The sequence below is a fragment of the Lactuca serriola genome, chromosome 9, assembly GCF_051521515.1.
Source record: "Lactuca serriola cultivar US96UC23 chromosome 9, Lser_US96UC23_V15, whole genome shotgun sequence".
Classification (NCBI taxonomy): Eukaryota; Viridiplantae; Streptophyta; class Magnoliopsida; order Asterales; family Asteraceae; genus Lactuca; species Lactuca serriola.
The window spans coordinates 79493446-79515924 of NC_136416.1; positions in this window are offsets into that span (position 1 = coordinate 79493446).

Below are 22479 nucleotides of genomic sequence, written 5' to 3' on the forward strand. Positions count from 1 at the left end.
ATCAAACACGATATAGAAAGGAAGCTGATTGAACAAAAAGTTACCTTTTTGAATGGCCTTAAATCTGAGTGGAGAGCGGTTGTGTCCACTGTTAAAGCTCATGAGCAATTTAAATCTCATTCATTGGCAAAGCTGGTAGGGATTTTGAAATCCCAAGAAAAGATTGTCTTGCACGAGAAAAATGTGGTCTCAAGCCTGGGTTCCTTGGCCCTTCTGTCTAAAAGCAAAAGTGTGGTAGAGGATGAAGATCTCAACTTAGAAGATTATGATCTTACCTCTGATGATTATGCAATGATGGTGTCAAATCCAAAGAGGTTCATTAAGAAAAGGTTCCCTACCAATAAGAACCGGAATTGGCAGGGAAGCTATAGTTCTGAAAAGGTCAGGGAGGAACCGAAGGCAGAAGAACCAAAGAAAGAGGCAAAAGTTGAAGGAGATTCTGGTGTGAACTGCTACTACTGTGGAGGAAAGAACCACTATGCCAAAGACTGTGTCTTGAAGAAAATGGCAGAGAAGGATGAGGATAATGATGAAGAGGTTGTGTTGATGAAAAAGCTTGAAGAGATCAAGAGAAAGAAAGCTACTGCTAACCCTTCAATGAATGCTTTAATTGTGCAGGGTTCGGTAGCGGATGATGAGTTCGATGGCGTGCAGGTCTGGTCAACCGACTCAGAGGATGATGAAGTCAGGAAGCCATCTCATGGAAAGGCGTATGTTGCTAGAGGTGAAGAAAGCAGTGGGAAGTGCTTGATGGTGACAGATGTATCTCAAATGAGGGGATACAATACAGACGGTGGGAATGAAGAAACAAAGGAGCAAGAGGACTTATGCTTCAAAGCAAAACCTCTAATCGTGCAGTTCAATGAGCTTGTTGAATTGATCAAGAAGGTACAATCCATTTTTGTTTCATTCAAAGTCCCACAAAATTCATATGAAAAAGAATTAAAAAGCTTAAACTCAAGAATCTCAAATCTAGATAGCAGTTTAACGCAAACACGGGTCACCAATTCTAACCTAACTGACCAAATAAGCAGGGTGTCTTCCAAGAGTGAGGAACGGAGGATGTGGATAGAGCTGAAGGAGTCGGAGCTAATCAAATCTAAGGACGAAAACATTTATTTACAAAGAGACAATTTGAAACTTTTGAAACAAAGAAATGTCTTTTGTTTAATTGCTAAACGTCTTTATGCTAACATCACTTAACTTCATTTAAACTGTGAAATAGGGAAGAAAATTCATCGCATGATTTTGCCCTTCCTTGAGTTTAAGGAGGATGAAATCGACGCTGAAGCATATAATTGCGAAAGTGTAGTTTCGTCTGATGATGTGAATCCGACTTACATGTATGGTCTAGACAAAATCGAATCTTTTATAAAGTCCAAGGACCATAAAGACATACTGAAAAACCTTTTGGATGAAAACGATAAACTGAAACTAAGGACCGATACTATACACAAATTTGACTCACTAAATGCCAACTTGAGCTCAGAAAATAAAATTGATGTTGAAAACGCGTCTGAGCTTAATGAGGATGATGATGTGAGCGTAATTTATGTAGAGGATGAAGTCGACTGTTCTGAGTTTGTCAAGAGCGAACCCGAAAACCACAAAAATCTTATTTCTGAAAATTTAGTGGAGTTTGCTCGTTTGTCCCAAAATAAGTCCCCGATTTTAGAAGAAAAGGTTGTTGTGTACCAAAAGGTGAGAACAACACCAAATCAGGTGTATAAGGTCACAGGAGTAACCGAACATCAGACAGCCGAACTCACAGCCATTGTAAACGAAGATAATGCTGATGGTTGTGATGAATTTTTCTGGTCTGCTCCTATAGACAATCCAGATGAAACCGTTGGTCTGTCAGAACGGACATCCTGGAAAACCAAAGGCAGATATGTGCCAGAGCCACTAAACAAGCCTGACAACTTTGATGTGCCAAGTACTAGTGGTACAAAAGAAGTTCCTGTAGAAGAAGTCACTCCTTCAAGCGAAACATCATTAGTTCAAAGTGAACCGGCTGACAAAAAGCAAAAACAAAAAGCCAAAATCCACCGACAGCCGAAGCAAGTAAAGGATCAAAAGCAGCAAAGGAATCTGAGATACAACAAGAATCTCTCAGAGCGAAAACAGTTCTGGCGATCTCAAAACTCCCATTTTTCTTATCATAACAGAAAGTCAGAGAAAAGAGCAGTCAGACCGCAATAAAGTAATAACAACCGAAAGGATAGGTTCGGTTCTGAAAGGAATAACAACCGAAGGGAAAAGTTCGGTTCAGAGAACACCAGCTACCGAAAGCATAGGTTCGGTTCCGAGAGCAAAAGCGATCAAAGTTTGAGGTTCGGTCCCACTAATGATCAAAAACAAAAGGTCACTTAGAAACTCAAGTCAAGAAAACTTCTCAGTCTAACTTCTCTCATTCTAATTCTTCTCAACCCCATTCTAAATCCAATTCTGTTCGAACTCAAAATCCAAAATCTTCAACGGATTTGAAAGGAAAATCGAAGGTTTCCTTAGTCAAGAATGATCAAAAGCATTCTAAGGCCCAAACGTCAAAACCTGAATCCAAACTGTCTATAACAAATCCCAACAAAATTAAAGTTTTCACCATTAAAAAGAAAGATGAAACAACTTTAATAAAAAGAACATATCTTGTTGACATCTCTCTTACTATTCCTGTTCCTGTGAAAGGCTCACGTGGACCCAAGAAACTTTGGGTTCCTAAATCTGCTTGATTTTTGCAGGTTATCAGTGACGAGCAGTTCGACGAAGAATGGTATATTGACAGTGGCTGCTCACGTCACATGACAGGGAGGAAGGAAGAGCTGAGGGAATTTCGATCTCTTCCAAACGGCGGGAATGTCAAATTCGGGAACAACTTATACGGCACAATAAAAGGTTATGGGATGATTACAAATGGAGACTTCACGATTAGAAAGGTTGCATATGTTGAAGGACTACAGCATAACCTCATCAGTGTATCTCAACTTGTTGGAGGTACCGGTCTTAAAGTTTCGTTTGATGATGAGGGTTCTGAAATAGTAGAGAAGAAAACAAAAAGAGTGATTCTCAAATTGGAGTGCAAAGGAGAAATGTTTCCTCTTAATCTCAAACCTATCAAAGGAAATCTAGCTATCTGTCTGTTATCCAAAGCACATTCTGACGAAAGCTGGTTGTGGCACCGAAGGCTCTCCCATCTCAACTTCAAGGATATTAACAAACTTGTCACCGGAGGTCATGTTCGGGGTCTTCCATTGCTCAAGTTTGATCGAGAACATTTGTGTGATGCGTGTGAAATGGGGAAGTAGAGTCGTCAAAGTCACCCATCCATCATAAACACTAAAGTCGTTGAACCACTTGAGTTGATTCACATTGACTTGTGTGGTCCATCGTCTATCGAAAGCATTGGTGGTAGCAAGTATATTCTTATTATTGTTGATGACTTTTCACGTTTTACATGGGTGTTCTTTCTGAAGCACAAATCTGAAGCAACTCTCAAGCTAAAGATGTTTATCTAGCAGGTTGAAGTGCAGTTGAGGAAAGTCGTTTGCAACATCAGAAGCGACAATGGGCTGGAGTTCAAAAATAAAGAATTTGAAGACTTTTTGGCAGAAAAAGGAACCAGTCACAACTTCTCAGCTCCCTACACCCCTCAACAAAACGGGATTGTCGAAAGACGAAACCGATCTTTGTGTGAGGCGGCCCGAACCATGCTAAGTTTCGCTTCTCTACCTCTATATTTCTGGGCTGATGCTATTGCTGCAGCATGTTTTACGCAGAACAGGTCCTATCTCAATAAGAGTTTCACTCTTACTCCTTATGAGATCATCAACAACAGAAAGCCAAACGTCAAATTCTTCCACGTATTCGGCTCATGATGCTTTATCTTCAATTCTAAAGAACATCGTAACAAGTTCGACGTAAAAGCCGATGAAGGGATTTTTCTGGGATATTCTCTCACTTTGAAAGCATACAGGGTTTTAAACAAGCGTTCAAGGAAGATTGAAGAAACGTATTATGTGACTTTCGATGACAGCTATGTCAAGAAGCTGAAGGCCACGGAAGAAACAGTTGGAGAAATCTTCTCTCATACAGGCCAAGTCACAACCTCGATTGCAAATTTGTTTGAGCAGTTCGTGGAGTTGTTCGATGAACCGGAGAAGGCTATTCTCTCGGAAGCTAATGCAGCAGACAACAAAGTTGATCATCTGAATCAAATCGTCGATGATGCTGCCAAACGACTGGGTGAAGGAGAACCAGTTCCAACTGAACCTTCTCAGCACGGTGCTTCAGCTGAGGGGGAGAATCCATCTTCTTCAAAATAGCCAAGTTCACAAGTTGAGGGGGGGAACTCTTCTCCAGCTGCACACGAAAGCTCTACAGCACCTGAAGGTACTGTAGCTCTCGAAAGCTCTACTTCACCCGAAGGTACTGCAACACCTGAAAGCTCGACACCACCCGAAACTCCTGTAGCTCCGAAAAGTCAAGATTTACCTGAAAACTCATCAGTCGAGGGGGAGAATGCCGATATGTTTTATGACGATGACATTCAATCTGAATTAGAAGAGATAGTAAATGCTGAATTGGATCCATCCTATGATCCAAATTACCCTCCTCTTGTCAAATGGACTAGAGATCATCTTGTTTCACAGGTTGTGGGTAATGTCTCTGAAAAGGTCCTGACCCGATCACAACTGAAGGCAAAGCAAACATATTTATTTTCAAAAGTAGAGTTCTGTATGTTTAACTCCTTCGTCTCAAAAGTTGAACCAAAGACAGTGAACATTGCTCTTGATCACTCTGATTGGGTTCAAGCTATGCAAGACGAACTTAATGAGTTCAAAAGAAATAAAGTTTGGTGCCTCATTCCAACTCCTCAAAATGCCTCGGTTGTTGGTCTCAAATGGGTCTTTAGAAATAAAATGGACAAGGAAGGCAACGTGATAAGAAATAAAGCTCGTCTAGTGGTGAAAGGATACTGCCAGGAGGAAGGAATCGATTATGAAGAAACTTTTGCTCCTGTAGCTAGGCTGGAATTTGTTCGAATATTTCTTGCCTATGCTGCACACAAGAACTTTGAGGTCTACCAAATGGACATAAAGTGCGCATTTCTAAATGGAGAACTCGAAGAAACGGTGTATGTGGAGCAACCTCCGGGATTCGTCAATGAAAAATATCCGAATCACTGCTATATTCTGGACAAAGCGGTTTATGGACTGAAACAAGCACCTAGGGCCTGGTATGAAACGCTAACCAAGTTTTTAAAGATGTCCAAATTCAAACAAGGCTCGGTTGACCCAACCTTCTTTCGTAAGAAGGAAGGTAACCACCTTATGATTGTTCAAATCTATGTCGATGATATCATCTTTGGCTCAACGAATCCTAGCTTAACAGCTGAATTCAGAAGGCTGATGGAGACTAAATTTGAAATGAGCTCAATGGGTCCAATTAACTTTTTCCTTGGTTTAAATATCAGATAGGGACCCGAAGGCATCTTTATTAACCAGGAAGCCTACACCAAAACTCTCCTTGCCAAATTCGGCATGATGGGAGACTCAAAGGTTAAAGTTCCAATGGCATTCGGCACCAAGCTCACTCCATCCTTGGATAAGCCAGCAGTCGATATTACTCTATATCGCCAGATGATCGGTTCTCTAATGTACCTTACTGCTAGCAGGCCTGATATAATGTTTTCTGTTTGTTATTGTGCTAAATTTCAGGCGAATCCTCGTGAACCTCATATGCTTGTAGTGAAGAACATACTCCGGTATCTCAAACGAACTACCTATCTCGGTTTATGGTATCCATCAAACTCAGGTTTCTTCGTTCAAGCCTACTCAGATGCAGACCTTGGAGGTTGTGGACTAGACAGGAAAAGCACCACTGGAGGCTGCCAATTCCTTGACGGGAAGTTGGTTAGATGGCAATCAAAGAAACAGACTAGTGTATCTCTGTCTACCGCTGAAGCAGAATACATCGCAGCTGCCTCCTGTACATCTCAAGTGATTTGGATCCAAAGCCAGCTTCGGGACTATGGACTCAATATGAAAAAGATCCCACTATATTGCGACTCTGAAAGTGCAATTAGGATCTGTCATAACCCAGTGCAACATTCCAAGACTAAGCACATCGCACTGAGGTATCACTTCATTAAGGATCATGTGGAAGACGGGAACGTCGAAATTCATTTTGTTCGAACCACTGATCAACTAGCTGACATCTTCACCAAAGCTCTTCCTGAAGCATCTTTTAACAAAATTCTACAAGGGCTTGGAATGATGGAATCGGAGTCAGTACCAAAAATTACCTCTCAAGATCAAAAGTAAGAAGCGAAATAGACCGAACGTTCGGGTTCGGGTCTCTTGTATGCCGAAATAGACCGAACGCTCGGGTTCGGGTCTTGACCTGGTGTACCGAAATAAACCGAACGCTCGGTTTCAGTTGTATCATCTGATCTTCGCTTATCACTCAAAGGTAGTTTTCTTGGTTGTAAATCTTTTGTATTATTTTTCCAAAATTCATTTATCTTATTATCAAAGTTCTTTTCTTTTTCAAACTTATTTTTTCTGGAAACCGAAATGGACCGAACGTTCGGGTTCGGTTCCAAAATTTTTCTCACCCGAAATAGACCGAACGCTCGGGTTTGGTTCAAAAATTTTTCTCAACCGAAATAGACCGAACGCTCGGGTTCGGTTCCAACATTTTTTGTGTATTCATTTTTTATGTCTTATTTTTTTATCATCGAAAACTCCAAAATATTTTTTATCCTTTTATTTTTTTTTCGTAAATTCAAAAATTCCATAAATATTTTTTTTTATTTTGGCTCTTATTTTTTTTATTTATTTTTTTTATTTTTTATGTCTCGTTGTGGGTAAATTATTTCACTAGCTAAGTGTCTCTAGAAGCATGTTGCTGTATGTGTCCAAAGCCTCATCTGATTCTGAATAATAGCCTTACTGACTTGGTACAAACAAACATTGTCTTCCCAATTAGGCTCTCATAATTATTCTAATCATGAGCTACCTAACTCTCTTCTCACATGAGATAAGAGTTGTCTGCTTGGTCCCTATTTTTATAGCAGAGGTACTTTGGTTTCTTTACACCACCTACATTACTTTTCTCCATCACACTCGCTTCACAAACATAACCCTTGAGACTCTCAGACATTACCACTGAGGTTTATGGTTGCATAGTTTCTGTGTTCATGATCTTAGCTTCGTGTCACTACGTGCTAAGTGAAACCCAAAATTCAATACCGATTATGCATTGACGGTGAACAATTAATTTGCTCTAGCTTTCACTAATGAATTGACGGACTTATCCATGGGGGTACAACATGAAATCTCTATTTTTTCTTTTGAGTGATTCCTATGAAATTGTTAAATCCAATAACATTTCTTCCCTTGGGATCAAGTTTTATTTTTTTTGATATTTCACACATATATTAGTTTACCTTGCCAATTAAATTATCTCCAACCTACTTGTTCAACAGACTACATTGGTCTCACAAGTACTTCGTTCGATTTCTATCTTATATCAAGATTAGGGATTCTGAAGCGAAGCGAAAGCCACCCTCATAAGCCTAATTAAAAGAAGCCTTTCAACACTTCTTAATAAGTGTCTGATCGTTATTCAACGAGAAACCACACAAACACTTTAAGGTCTGTCTTGACTTTGAAGGAAGAGATTCGTGCCCGGGATCCATTGTTTCGTGTCTTTATTGACATCACATAATCCCTCAAAAAGTGTTGCTTTATTTCTTTTTCTTTTACACACTCAGCACGAAAATCTTTTTGATTTTCCAAAATTCAGGTTTCATTAATTCTAAGGAATTTTAATTGGATTGGTTGTTATTAAAGGTTGTGGTTAATATTGATCCACGTGGGGATTTTACTTTAAAAGATGCCGTTTTACTCTAAAGAGATAAGATGATGACATGATGACTCAGGCGGGAGTCCAATCGCTTTGATTTCAAACGGCGCAAGAGGGAAAAGCGTGCGAATAGGAACCGTTTCTGAAGCGGCAAAGTCGAGATAAAGAGGTTGACATCAATGCTCGTGTGGCTAGAGAGGCTGAAGAAGCCGAAAGGAAACAGAAAGAAGCCCACGACCTTCTTGAGAGCAGGAAAACTCTTTTTCCTTCCTGGACTCTTGAGAGGCTGATTAAGGAAACCATTGACACACCAAGTATCTTGTGGCTAGAACCTGTGATCTCTTTAGATCGTTCTAACACTGTCGACTCACAGTTCGACATGCCACTGACCCGATAGGCGTTTATCTTTCATGCCTTTTCCAACATTGCAGAGTTCCCTCATCCTCATCCACAGGTTGATCGGGAGTTAATCGATTTTTATCTGAAGGCCGCTCAACCCCAATACCAGACTTGGAGCGCTCAGAAAATCATCAATGTTCGAGTCCTGAAGCCGTACAGGGAAGGAAACTTCACCAACGTTCGGTTCAAGGTACTTCGGGGATCTGCCAAGACCGAACATGCCATCTCACTTACAGATCTTCCCAACCTTAATCCCCATGATTGGATTTTCCTGCACAACATCCTTCTTACAAACGAAGCTGAATATGGTCCGATCATCAACCACTTTAAGAGGATGCTTGTATGTTATATCATGGAAGTTGCTTTGATGGATCAGGAGATTGCGAGCGTGTTCAAGAAGAAACCTACCATATCTCCTGTTGGCTCTGCTAGTGATCTCAATATGATGCAGATGGGGAAGATTGACCCGAAGAGAAACTCCGTCATGTTTACCAGGAACGAAGGACATAAATGTCTTTTCGCCTTGGCAGACAAACATCTCTACACCACTGCCTGTTTGGAACAAGTTTTGGGGATCATCCATCGATGCAAGCAGAACACAGCGGATGATGTTAAGTACTTTGATGATATGATTCAATTGTACATTCGGTTCAGACATACTATCCTGGTGCTGATCTCATATCTGTTTGATACAACAAAGAAGGTTCCCGCTGCTGACCCAAGCAAAAAGAAGAAGTAGTCTCGCTCCAATTTGATGCAAAGGGGGAGATTGTTGGGTCGTATTTTGTATTGCGTCTATTGGGCTCGTTAGCTAGTCTAATATGTTTCTCCGGTATGGGTCTGTCCATCCGTGAGTTTTGTAGGGTTTAGTATATATAGGTGCTTGCATGCATCTTAGAACAAAAGGACGATTAGTACTAACGATTAGAGATTTATTGTTCAGCAAGTTTATCGTTCTTGTTTTGTAACCCTAGAATCCTCTACAGCGGAAGTTCTTAGTCGAGCTCTGCTGAGGATTGAGTAATCTAATCATTCGACACATCTTGATTCATACTTGGGTTATTTACTGTTTTTTATATTCTTCGCTTACCTGTTACAAAGATCTAATCGATCATCAAGTTAATTTATAACTTATCAATATGGCCAAAACACTAATGATGGGTCAAGGTGTCCAGCAACATCCTTTTTGCTTATTTTTAGCTCCTTTCTCCTCCTTTTGCATTCCAGCTCCCATTTTAACTATAATTGAACATTTAAAAGAGTATTAAGTATCTTTTAGTTCTGAATAATAAAAAAACACAGTACAAAGTAATAAGAAAATGTCATAAATATATGCATAAAATAGACGTTATCACCAAGTCCTCCAAGTCTTGACCCAAAGTAAAACCAGTCAATGGTCAATCAAGTTAACAGTCACCACAACATAGAGACCTCTTGGCCACATCATGGGCATGTTTAAAAAAGAAAATTCGACATGCATGAAATCACCATGTCGTGGGCCTTCCTTGGCCACGTCGTGGGAATGTCAGGACAAAACAATCGACATTCCGAAGACCACCAAGTCGTGGCAAGCTGTTGGCCATGTCATGGTTTATGGTTAGAAAACAAATTCTTCATTAAGCACTTAATCCTTTCAGACCAACGCTCAAAATTCTGGATCTAATTTTTCTCATTGACTTAATGGATAAAGTTTCCAACTTTATTCATTAAGACCTCACCATGAAGCAAGATCTCAAACCCGAAGTCTAAATACTCTCTTCCAAAGCCAAATCTTATGTATGTGATCAATAACATCCAATGTAACATCCTAAAAATCAAAGAAATTTAAAATTTTGAAAATCAACCATTTAACATCATTGTTTACAAAGGAGTCATTGTTTCCAAAACATTATTTCAAAATCAGAGTTTTCCCAAGACCCAAAGCCATAAAAAAAAGTTGTGCACAATTACGTCTTTGCTTTCCCACAATCCTGTGAAGTACCTGAAACCGTAAACTAAAATTATAAGCACAAATCTTAGTGACTTTCCCTTAAAGTACCACCACAAAAATATATAATTAAACAAATATCGAGTCTAAAACCTCCTGGTTGGATTACCCCTGGCCCACAACCTTTCGGTTGAAATGCATCGGTCTGTTGGGTGACAACACAAAGCAGTACAGTCTCAACCCCACCATACCATGCTTCAATGGTGAAATCTTCTTCTTTAAGCCACAAAAAATCCACCAAGAGTTCAAGAATCATGATGTGAGGCTTGGGTTAGGGTTTTATTGAGCTTAGGGATGAAGGGGGCTGTTTTGGAACCCTAAAATGATGTTTATGGGGTTTCAATATGAAGGAAACCGTAAAAGATCATGGGATTGCGCTACAACAAATCTCATGTCATGAGACCTTATAGCTCACGTCGTGAGCTCAAAATAATTAACAATATTCATTTAATCACTCCTCACATCATGAACCCCCCCCCCCCATTTATGGTCATGTCGTGAGTCCTAGTTTTTCCCAAAAACCATGCCTTTGACTCCTTGAAACCCTAAAACGATCCAATTTGGAAACCGGGTGTTACAATTCTCTCCCACTTAAATCAAAATTCGTCCTTGAAGTCACTCCTTGCCACTCTCCAGACATACCCAACAATTTAGACAATTCCTCCACGACCTTGATTTGAACTGAGAGTTCGACTTCTAGAAGCGACTGCCTTCCCATACAACAATTGAAACCTAGTCTAAGAATAACTACATATCAAGGCTAATAATAACTCCTTGACCCACTATCTTTAACCCTTGAAAAGCAACCATTACTACTCTTCCTAAAATCCGGAAATTCAAAGCCTTGACTTGTTATCCAATGTCGTTAAACCCTCCTCCCAAAACGAATCTCTACTAGAAAGTCTTGTAGAGAAACAATGACGACATATTCTAAAACTCCCTTAACCACCTCAAAGTAAAAGGCTTCATATAGATAAAATTCGAGGAACCACTCGAAAACACGCAACTACCGACCAACAACTCCATGATTTGAAAATGCCCAACCGCAACCAAAATTGTAAGACCCAATGTCCATAGAACACCATTCAAACCAAGAACTCTCCAAAATTACAACCACAAATCAACCCCATCAACATACTTCCCAAAATGGGTATCTATTGGTATAACCTTCAGAAACCTTACCCTAAGACTGATGATCACACATATGTCATACCCACCCTTAGTCCCTGACTAAGAACACCTTTAACCCATGCAAAAAAAATACTTAATAGGCACCAATCATGAATTTTAATCGATCCCAAACTTAGGAGTTGTACCCGAAAACCTTAAATACACACTTGTTCTTCTGACAAGTCATCAACAACTACTGTTCTCGCGAGCATAATGATGGTCCATCCGGGAATTTCACTTTGCATCCAAAGCCCTTATTAGCCTAGTTGTACCTCCACTTGACAGATCACTTGAGACTTCTATAATGGAATTCGTGACTCAATATTTCAGAACCAAAAGTTAACACTAGTAACCAAACTTCTAATAACAAACTACAAGGAAACGAGGTCCACCATTGCCAAAATTCATCAAGTGACTTCCAATGCACAACCATTACATCAACTAAAAAACTTTTACTAACCACATAATCCAAACCAGTTGGTCCATGAGTCTCCCGACTCCTAACAGCGCACTAAAATCTAAAGAATTACATGTGGAAATAAACAAACATGATCACTAGGCCCACAACCCATGTCTGGAATGCCCTCGGTATCTTGGCTTTCCAAATGAATACCAATCCCAAGTAGGCCAATATGACTAAGGACCTTGAGACCTGTGAGTCTTATCTAATTGACTACCGATTCCTGCCCACATGGAACATACAGTCACTGGTTCATGATACATCGTGACACCTTCTAACCACTAAAATGATAAGGTTATGGTGCCACACCGATCTTTCCATTATTCCATTACTCGCCTGAAAAACTCACGACCACCACCACAGGCCTAAGGATACTCAACCTTGATCCACCATATTGCAAGAAACCAATCAACAGCCCCCTTAACGTTAACCAAACATAACATTGCAATACTCCTTTACCACACTCAATTCTTTTCACAGTACAGGCTGCCCCCAATGCAAAATCTGACGAAAACATAGTCGCACACGACCCGAGTATAGGATAGATGGTCACACTCTTGTTCCGATTCAAAGGTATAGCCCAAATAAGCACCACGCATATAATTCGAACCAAGTACTCCATTGTTATCTTGTCCAGCCCACACCCAACCCTAACAACAGTATCCAATGAACTTACAACAATACACATCGCTAGGGAACCCACAAACTAAAACAAAGTTGAAGTACCAGAATATCTAACGAGATGAAGAACCTTAATCATTAGCAGAAAACATTATACCTCGATTGAGACTCAACAGACCCCATTAATATGTAACTAGCTCGAGAAGACTTCTAAGGTGATCTAGAAATGATGCCAAAACTTTAGTTGGATCAATCCCACTACAAATCCTACCAACACAACATGCCAAAATTAGATCCCGCATACACGCTCCACAGATCCCAATACACCTTTCTTCCAACACCACAAACTACTACCACCCGCTAGTGTTGCAACCAAACCATATCTGTAGCACCTGGTTCCCGGTACATATTTCTTGTAATTAAAATTTATAATTCATGTATTTTGCCTTGGACTCGGCGAGTTGAAGGACCGACTCGCCGAGTAGGAGCGGGATGAGACGCGGGGTCTGAGCCTTGGACTCGGCGAGTCGGTTCCACGACTTGGCGAGTAGGCCCTGTTTGGGCAAAAACCCTAACCCGTGTATTGTCACCCTATTTAAGCACACTAACTCGGCCTCCCTTGTCCCTAACACTTCCAGAGAGCTGTAATGAGAGACCCTAGCCCCCATATTGTTCTTGTGAGTGAGTTTTGCTTGGTGAAGGAAGTTTGGAGCTTAGAAGAAGAAAGAGGTGGTTGAAGAGTGCAAGGAAAGGAGTAGATCCGAAATCTACTCAGGGAGAAGCTTCCATTCAGGAAGAAAAGTTCCTACCTTGATCTTTATGTCATTAGATGCCATTTTTGTCCCAATTTGGTGGTTTTCAAGCCCTAAAACACCAAACTCCATGTGTTTGTGCTTAATGATCCGAAAGGACTTCAGATCTATAATTTATGGACGTATTAGAAGCATAAAGTTCCTGTGGTTGAAGTGATTGAGGTCCCCATTGAGTGTATGACCTCTTAAAGAGCTTGGAATTGCATTTTTGAGCTTATAGGGCCATGTATGCACGTAAAGTTTGCAACTTTACGTGTTAAGCATGCCCTAGGACCATATATATGTGGATTTGAAGCGTTGCATGTCTCAGATTTGGCCTATATGGGAAATGGGTCAAGGGACTCGGCGAGTCCCAAAGTAGAACTCAACGAGTTCTATGAAGATGGACTTAGACTCGGCGAGTTGGATGAACAACTCGGCGAGTCCTATGAAGATTGCCTGGTACTCGACGAGTTGTTCTTCAAACTCGGCGAGTCGTATGAACTGTCACTGAGTACGAGGGGTTTAAGTGTTAGAAGTCCAACCCTCCGTCTTTACATGTAGAATTAGCAATCTAACGTGTTACAATAGTCCCAGAAACCCAAATCCTCATGAAGGATGCTCTGGTGAGGCTTTGGAGGCAAGTGGGAGGTCTGCTCGCATGGACTTGGCGAGTTGTTCTTGGACTCGGCGAGTCGGATCGCGAGCCGATTCTATCGCCCCAAGTAGTGAGTTAAGGGTGACTCAGTGAGTGGGAAAAGGGAGTTGTAGAGTGGGACCGGGTTAGTGGGAGAAGGACTCGGCGAGTCGGTGCCATGACTCGGCGAGTCCAGTCAACTGGAAATTGACCTTGACCAAGGAGTTGACCTTGGACCAGGGGTGGGTCAGTCATCTGACCTAAGGGTGTGTATGAGAGGCTAACCTATGTTTATGATTTATAGCCGGAGGATTTCCGATTCAGCAGTCAGGCGCTTAGCAAGCAGACTTCAACAGCTACTTTCGAGGTGAGTTACCTTCCAGTAGCGGTGGGTCTACGGCCACAATGTCGGCCCACCAGTAGGAGGTGTATGTTAAATGATTGTCTTTGTGATATCATCTAGGTTTGCTACTACCCGATACGTTATATGATGGTATGATATGTAATAGTAGTAGAGTTAGGTAGTTAGGACCGAAGGGTAGGTCAGGCACCCCAACTATGTCTGACAGTATGTGATGATATGTTTACATGCAAGTATGATCTGTTATATGTGTTAGTGGTAGTAGGAGGGCAGCAGTCCCCGAGGTTCGGTCGTTAGGACCAAAGGGTATTCAGCACCCCAGAACGGCTTGACATGGGTAGGTCAGCACCACAGAATGGCTTGACACGGGCAGGACGGCACCCCAAAATGGCCGCATGGGTAGGTCGGCACCCCAGAATGGTCGTGCCGGGTAGGTCGGGCACCCCAGAATTGCCTGGCAGTATGTATGCTATGTGATTATATGGTATGTGGTACATTGGGGGAACTCACTAAGCTTCATGCTTACGGTTTTTAGTTGTTGTTTCAGGTACCTCTTCTGTCAAGGGGAAGGAGCTCGCGCGGTAGCGGCACATCACACACGCTCTTTTGTTTTCCGCACCAAGAGTCATTCTAGGATTTTGTACTCTGACATTATCATGTTTTGTGTTTTGGTTTACGGCCACGAGACATGTTTTATCAAATATTATGATCGTATGATATTTTGTTACAAACGCTTTTACAAATCACTTAATTAAAAATGAAAATTTTGGCCCGTATTTTTGGGATATAACAAGTTGGTATCAGAGCCATGGTTTGAGGGATTTGGACACACCTTCGGGGGTGTCTGAACTCAAATTGAGGGATTAAAAGATTTTAAAAAAGACAATGTTTTCTAAGAGTTTTAAGAAGGAACAAAGTGTGTGATTTGCGCGACCGGACGAGCTCAAGTAAGTATTCCCCAAAGTACCCATACAAGCTTATGTTATGTTTATCAGTTTCAGTAGAACAGCATGCTAGAATAGGACTAAGGATCTAGGAGTGATGCCTTATGTGCCTACTTTATGTGCTTCAGTGTATGAAAATTGCATGCTAGAATTGAGTAGACAGCAGTAGGATAGCCTATTAGGGTTATGCCTGATAGTATGAGTTTAGCACTGTATGCTAGTTCAGTTTCTCTCTATGAGAGCGGAGTTGCTTGAGATTGTTTCCTTTTGTATGAATGCTTCTTGCTTTGTGCTTCGTGGGACTCTGAGCGATGGGAGTTAGCCATTAGGTGAATACGTCACGTCACATGTGATCAGGGTTGAATAATCTTTGAGTGTTGGATTTGGCCCTATTACGCAGCTCTTGTTTGAGTCTAACCATTGTAGGGACGAGTCTGTTACTCGAAGGATTATCTGAGCCTCATCACATGTGATGGTATTCAGGTAATGGCTAATTGGCATTACAAGGAGGCCTTCAGCAGCTGAGGACCGGGTAAGGTGGAGTCAGATATTTCCCTAGGGTAAGCCTAGGATGAGTATAGCGGTGATCAACAGTAGTGAAAGGGATCTGGTGGAGTCGAGGCAGTCCTTGAAGAAGGTACGGATAGATGTGGAAGGTAGTATAGGCCCGTACTACTGAAAGCAGAGGATCCGTACCCGAACCAAGGAAGGCCAAGATAAGACCAGGGAACTTGTAGTAGATGTGATCCCTCAAGAAGTATCAGTATCACTAACGAATGTTATTTATGTATTGCAGAATGGTGGTACTACGATCGAGGCTGACTGTTGGCAGTTCAGGAGAGGGATCGGGCTCGGGGTCAGGTTCCGAGCCAGTAGATGAGGGACTATGCGAGTTCATCGCGTCAGAGATCACCAGGGGCATCCTTGAGTCGACCCCCATTATCTTCGGGTCGATTAAGGAAGGGATAATCGAGTCAATGGAGGATCGCCTCCGGGCATTCAGGAGCGACATGGCATCTGGCCAGTCGGGATCTCGCACACTGTCCTTTAAGGACTTAAGGGGCAGTGGTGCACCGGATTTTCACGAGGCGAAGGACCCCATAGCTGCCAGGCGATGGATTGCAGACATTGAGTCTGCACAGTTGACTAGCTTCTGCCCTGAGGGGTCGAAAGTGAGATTTGCAGCAGGATGTTTGAGAGATCGAGCTAGGGATTGGTGGGAGTCTGTTGGTGACTCGTTGGGAGCCTCGGCTGTCGAGGCAATGACCTGGTCGGACTTTGTGACCAGGTTTAGGGAAAAGTTTGCGCCGGCTGTCGAGCTTCAACAGCTGGCCAGGGAGTTTTTAGACATGAGGCAGATGACGGAGACTGTGGCGGAGATCACCGCCAAGTTCTGGGAGAGGGCATTGTTGGTGCCCCAGTACGCGGGTGATGAAGACATGAGGAGGACCCGCTATCATGACATGCTACGAGCTGATATTCTGGAGCATGTCAGTTTTTCAACTTTCCCTACCCTGGACTCTATGATTGCCAGGACGAGGGAGAGGGAGATAGATCTGGAGCACATACGGAAGAGGAAGGTAGAGGAGGGACAGAAAGGAGGGGCTTCGGGGAAGAAGCCCAAGGGATCAGATGGTAGGCCGAAAGGCTAGTCAGGACCAAGCCGCTGCAGGAAATGCGGCAGGCCTCATGAGGGGGCGTGTAGAATGGGATCGTCGGGCTGCTATAAGTGCAGCAAGACGGGGCATTTCAGCATGGATTGCCCCTGCACCTGTGATACATACGTCTGAGTTGTTGTGTTTCCACTGCAACCAGAGGGGCCACAAGAAGGCCAATTTCCCCTAATTGACCGCAACAACGTCAGTGAAGGCGCCAGCTCCAGCGACCCTGCGGATCACTGATGGTCGGCAGGGCAAGGCAGAGGCTCCAGTGGTGAGGAGCCGGGCATTTCAGCTGACTACCGAGGAGGCACGCGCCGCACCCGATGTGGTGATGGGTATGATTCTTTTCCTCTATTTTATTTATATGATGTTATTTTATTGGTATGTGCTCTGTGTATATGCTTTAGGATCATTCCATGTGAACGGTATCCCTATTCAGGTGTTGTTTGACTCGGGTGCCACCCGATCGTTTGTTTCTCTTGTGCTTAGCAAGAAGTTACTGAGTCTTCAGGCATGTTGGATTGCCCTTTAGAGGTAGAGATCGCCGATGATCAATCGGTGCGGGCATTAGCGGTGTTCAGAGATTGTGTTTTGAGGTTATTCGAGGAGCGCTACTTGGTGGATTTGGTTCCCATTCCGTTGTGTGGCAACAAGGTGATTATAGGCATGGATTGGTTGAGCCCTAATGGGGCGGTAATAGATTACGCACAGCAGCTAGTGCGGATCAGGACCCCAAGTAGGGGAGAGTTGGTGATCCACGGTGAGAGGCCACAACGTGGACCCACAGTATGTTCAGCAGTGATAGCTAGGCGCTACCTTCAGCAGGGTTGCGCGGGATATGTCGCGTATGGTATGGATACCCAGGAGGCGGGTAAGGCGACGGTGAACGAGGTTCCAGTGGTGCGAGACTACGCTGATGTGTTCCCGAAGGAGCTTCCTGGAATACCTTCGGAGCGACAGGTAGAGTTCAGGATCGACCTAGTTCCTGGTGCGGCTCCGATAGCCAAGGCACCGTATCGGTTGGCTCCTCCTGAGATGCAAGAGTTGTCTACACAGCTATAGGAGCTGTTAGACAAGGGATTCATTAGACCGAGCAGTTCACCCTGGGGAGCCCCGATCCTGTTTGTGAAAAAGAAGGACGGGTCGCATCGGATGTGTATAGATTATCGGGAGCTGAACAAGGTAACGGTGAAGAACCGTTACCCACTCCTGAGGATTGATGACTTCTTTGATCAGTGGCAGGGAGCATCTTGGTTCTCCAAGATCGATTTGCGTTCAGGTTATCACCAGATGAGGGTCAGAGAGGAGGATGTGTAGAAGACTGCATTTCGGACGCGTTATGGCCATTATGAGTTCGTGGTGATGTCGTTTGGGCTCACCAATGCTCCTGCCGCGTTCATGGACCTCATGAACCGCGTGTGCAGACCTGTGTTGGTTCGGTCTATGATAGTTTTCATTGATGACATCTTGGTTTATTCCAAGACGCAGGAGGAGCACGAGCAGCATCTGAGGGAGGTTTTAGAGACCCTGAGGAGGGAGAGCTTGTACGCTAAGTTCTCCAAGTGCGAGTTCTGGTTGCGCGAGGTGCAATTCCTTGGACATCTTGTCAACTAGAACGGTATACTGGTTGACCCGGCCAAGATAGAGACCGTGATGAGATGGGAGGTTCCGAAGTCTCCATCCGAGATTTGGAGTTTCCTAGGATTAGCGGCCTACTATCGGAGATTCATTCAGGATTTCTCCAAGATAGCCGTACCCCTGACACGGTTGACTAAGAAAGTCGTGGTCTTTTGATGGGGGCCTGAGCAGCAGGCAGCTTTCGAGATTCTGTGACAGAGATTGTGTGAGGCGCCAATATTAGCCCTGCCTGAGGGCGTAGAGGATTTTGTGGTGTACTATGACGCGTCCATTTCGGGGTTGGGCGCGGTACTGATGCAGAGGGGGCACGTCATTGCCTACGCTTCGAGGCAGCTGAAGCCTCACGAGGCGAACTACCCGACGCATGATTTAGAGTTGGGGGCGGTGGTCTCTCCCTCAAGATTTGGCGGCATTACCTCTACGGGGTTCGATGTACCATCTACACAGACCATAAGAGTCTAACGTACCTCATGGATTAGCCGAATCTGAACATGAGGCAGTGTCGGTGGTTGGACGTGGTGAAGGATTATGATTGCGAGATCCTTTATCACCCGGGGAAGGCCAATGTGGTGGCCGATGCGCTTATCCGTAAGGCGTCGCTGATCAGGGATGTATGTATGAGGATGACGGTGGTGACTCCCCTGTTAGAGCAGATTCGGGAAGCTCAGCAGGAGGCTATGAAGGAGGAGCATCGGAAAAGCGAGCGGATAGTGGGTCAAGTCACCTCCTTTGATTATGATAGCCGAGGATTATTGACACTGCACCGTAGGGTGTGGGTGCCGTATCACGGAGGCGTGCACCAAATCTTGATGGAGGAGGCGCACAAATCCCGATTTTCTATTCATCCAGGGGCAACGAAGATGTATAGGGATCTTCGTCTAGACTATTAGTGGCCCTGCATGAAGCGGGATGTGCCTTGGTACGTCGAGTGGTGCTTGACCTGCAGAAAGGTCAAGGACGAGCACCAGAGACCGCACGGCAAGATGCAGCCATTGGATATCCCGTTGTGGAAATGGGAAGATATTACGATGGATTTTATCACAAAGCTTCCCAGAACTGCGCGAGGAGTAGATTCAATTTGGGTCATCGTGGATCGATTGACCGAGAGCGCCCATTTTATTCCGATCCAGGAGAGTATCTCGGCCGAAAAGTTGGCCGATATCTATATCAGGGAGATAGTGGCACGGCACGAGGTGCCGGTGTCAGTGATATCAGACAGAGATGTGTGGTTCACTTCCAGGTTTTAGAAGAAGTTTCATGATGAGTTGGGCACTCGTCTGCATTTTAGCACCGCCTTTCACCCGCAGACGGATGGTCAGAGCGAGCAGACCATCCAGACTCTGGAGGATATGTTCCGGGCGTGCGTGCTAGACTTCAGTGGTAGTTGGGATACCTATCTTCCCTTGGCCGAGTTCTCGTACAACAACAGCTACCACGCGAGTATTGACCGTCCTCCATTTGAGATGTTGTACGGATAGAGGTGCAGGACCCCGATACGTTGGGGTGAAGTGGGCCAGAGGGTCATGGGGAGCACCGAAGTGGTGTTCAAGACTACCGAGAGGATCCAGCAGGTTCAGAGCAGACTTCAGACCGCACAGAGTCGGCAGAAAAGTTATGCCGACAAGCGTCGTTCGGACTTGGAATTCCAAGTCGGGGATATGGTTCTTCTGAAGGTGTCGCCATGGAAAGGCGTCATCCGATTCAGAAAGTGAGGTAAGTTGGGCGCAAGGTACATCGGGCCATTCAGGGTGGTAGCCCGGGTGGGCAAGGTGGCATATAGGTTGGATCTGCCAGCCGAACTCAGCCAGATCCATAGCACTTTCCACGTCTCTCAGTTGCGGAAGTGTTCGGTGGACGACTCAACAGTAGTGCCTTTGGAGGATATTCAGGTCGATGACATCCTGAATTACATCGAGCGGCCTGTGGTGATTCTCGACAGGAAGTCGAAGGATCTGAGGAACAAGAGGGTGGAACTAGTAAAAGTGCAATGGGAGCATCGGAAGGGATCGGAGTGGACATGGGAACCGGTGGAAGAGATGATGGAGCACTACCCCGAGCTGTTTCAGGATCGAGCAGCAGACTTCGAGGACGAAATCTAAAATAAGTGGGGGAGATTTGTAGCACCTGGTTCCCGGTACGTATTTCTTGTAATTAAAATTTATAATTCATGCATTTTGCCTTGGACTCGGCGAGTTGAAGGACCGACTCGCTAAGTAGGAGCAGGATGAGACGCGGGGTCTAAGCCTTGGACTCAGCGAGTCGGTTCCCCGACTCGGTGAGTAGGCCCTGTTTGGGCAAAAACCCTAACCCGAGTATTGTCACCCTATTTAAGCACACTAACTCGGCCTCCCTTGTCCCTAACACTTCCAGAGAGCTGTAGTGAGAGACCCTAGCCCCCATATTGCTCTTGTGAGTGAGTTTTGCTTGGTGAAGGAAGTTTGGAGCTTAGAAGAAGAAAGAGGTGGTTGAAGAGTGCAAGGAAAGGAGTAGATCCGAAATCTACTCAGGGAGAAGCTTCCATTCAGGTAGAAAAGTTCCTACCTTGATCTTTAGTCATTAGATGCCATTTTTGTCCCAATTTGGTGGTTTTCAAGCCCTAAAACACCAAACTCCATGCGTTTGTGCTTAATGATCCGAAAGGACGTCAGATCTAGACTTTATGGATGTATTAGAAGCATAAAGTTCCTGTGGTTGAAGTGATTGAGGTCCCCATTGAGTGTATGACCTATTAAAGACCTTGGAATTGCATTTTTGAGCTTATAGGGCCATGCATGCACGCAAAGTTTGCAACTTTACGTGTTAAGCATGCCCTAGGACCATAGATCTGTGGTTTTTAAGCGTTGCATGTCTCAGATTTGGCCTATATGGGAAATGGGTCAAGGGACTCGGCGAGTCCCAAAGTGGAACTCGGCGAGTTCTATGAAGATGGCCTTAGACTCGGCGAGTTGGACGAACAACTCGGTGAGTCCTATGAAGATTGCCTGGTACTCGACGAGTTGCTCTTCAAACTCGGCGAGTCGTATGAACTGTCACTGAGTACGAGGGGTTTAAGTGTTGGAAGTCCAACCCTCCGTGTTTACATGTAGAATTAGCAATGTAACGTGTTACAATAGTCCCAGAAACCCAAATCCTCATGAAGGATGCTCTGGTGAGGATTTGGAGGCGAGTGGGAGGTCTGCTCGCATGGACTCGGCGAGTCGGATCGCGAGCCGGTTCTATCGCCCCAAGTAGTGAGTTAAGGGCGACTCAGTGAGTGGGAAAAGGGAGTTGTAGAGTGGGACCGGGTTAGTGGGAGAAGGACTCGGCGAGTCGGTGCCATGACTCGGCGAGTCCAGTCAACTGGAAGTTGACCTTGACCAAGGAGTTGACCTTGGACCAGGGGTGGGTCAGTCATCTGACCTATGGGTGTGTATGAGAGGCTAACCTATGTTTATGATTTATAGCCGGAGGATTTCCGATTCAGTAGTCAGGCGCTTAGCAAGCAGACTTCAGCAACTACTTTCGAGGTGAGTTACCTTCCAGTAGCGGTGGGTCTACGGCCACAATGCCTGAAACAAATACACAAACAGTAAGCTTGAAAGCTTAGTGAGTTCCCCAGAGCATACCCACACACAAACATATACAACATATCATTCTAGCTAACAATTATACAAACACATAAGCCATACAAACAACACATAAGGAAGCCCTGGAAACCCTCTAGGGTCTTACTCCAGGTGCCATGGGAACCCCCACATGGTCTTAGCCTAATGCCTCGGGAACCCCCCGAGGTCTTTGACTTAGGATGCCAAGGAGACCCTCCAAGGTCTTACACCTAAGTGCCTCGGGAACCCCCTGAGGTCTTTGACCTAGGATGTCAATGAAACCCTCCAAGGTCTTACACCTAAGTGCCGCGGGAACCCGCCAAGGTCTTCCATACACAATACACAGAAACAACTAGCACA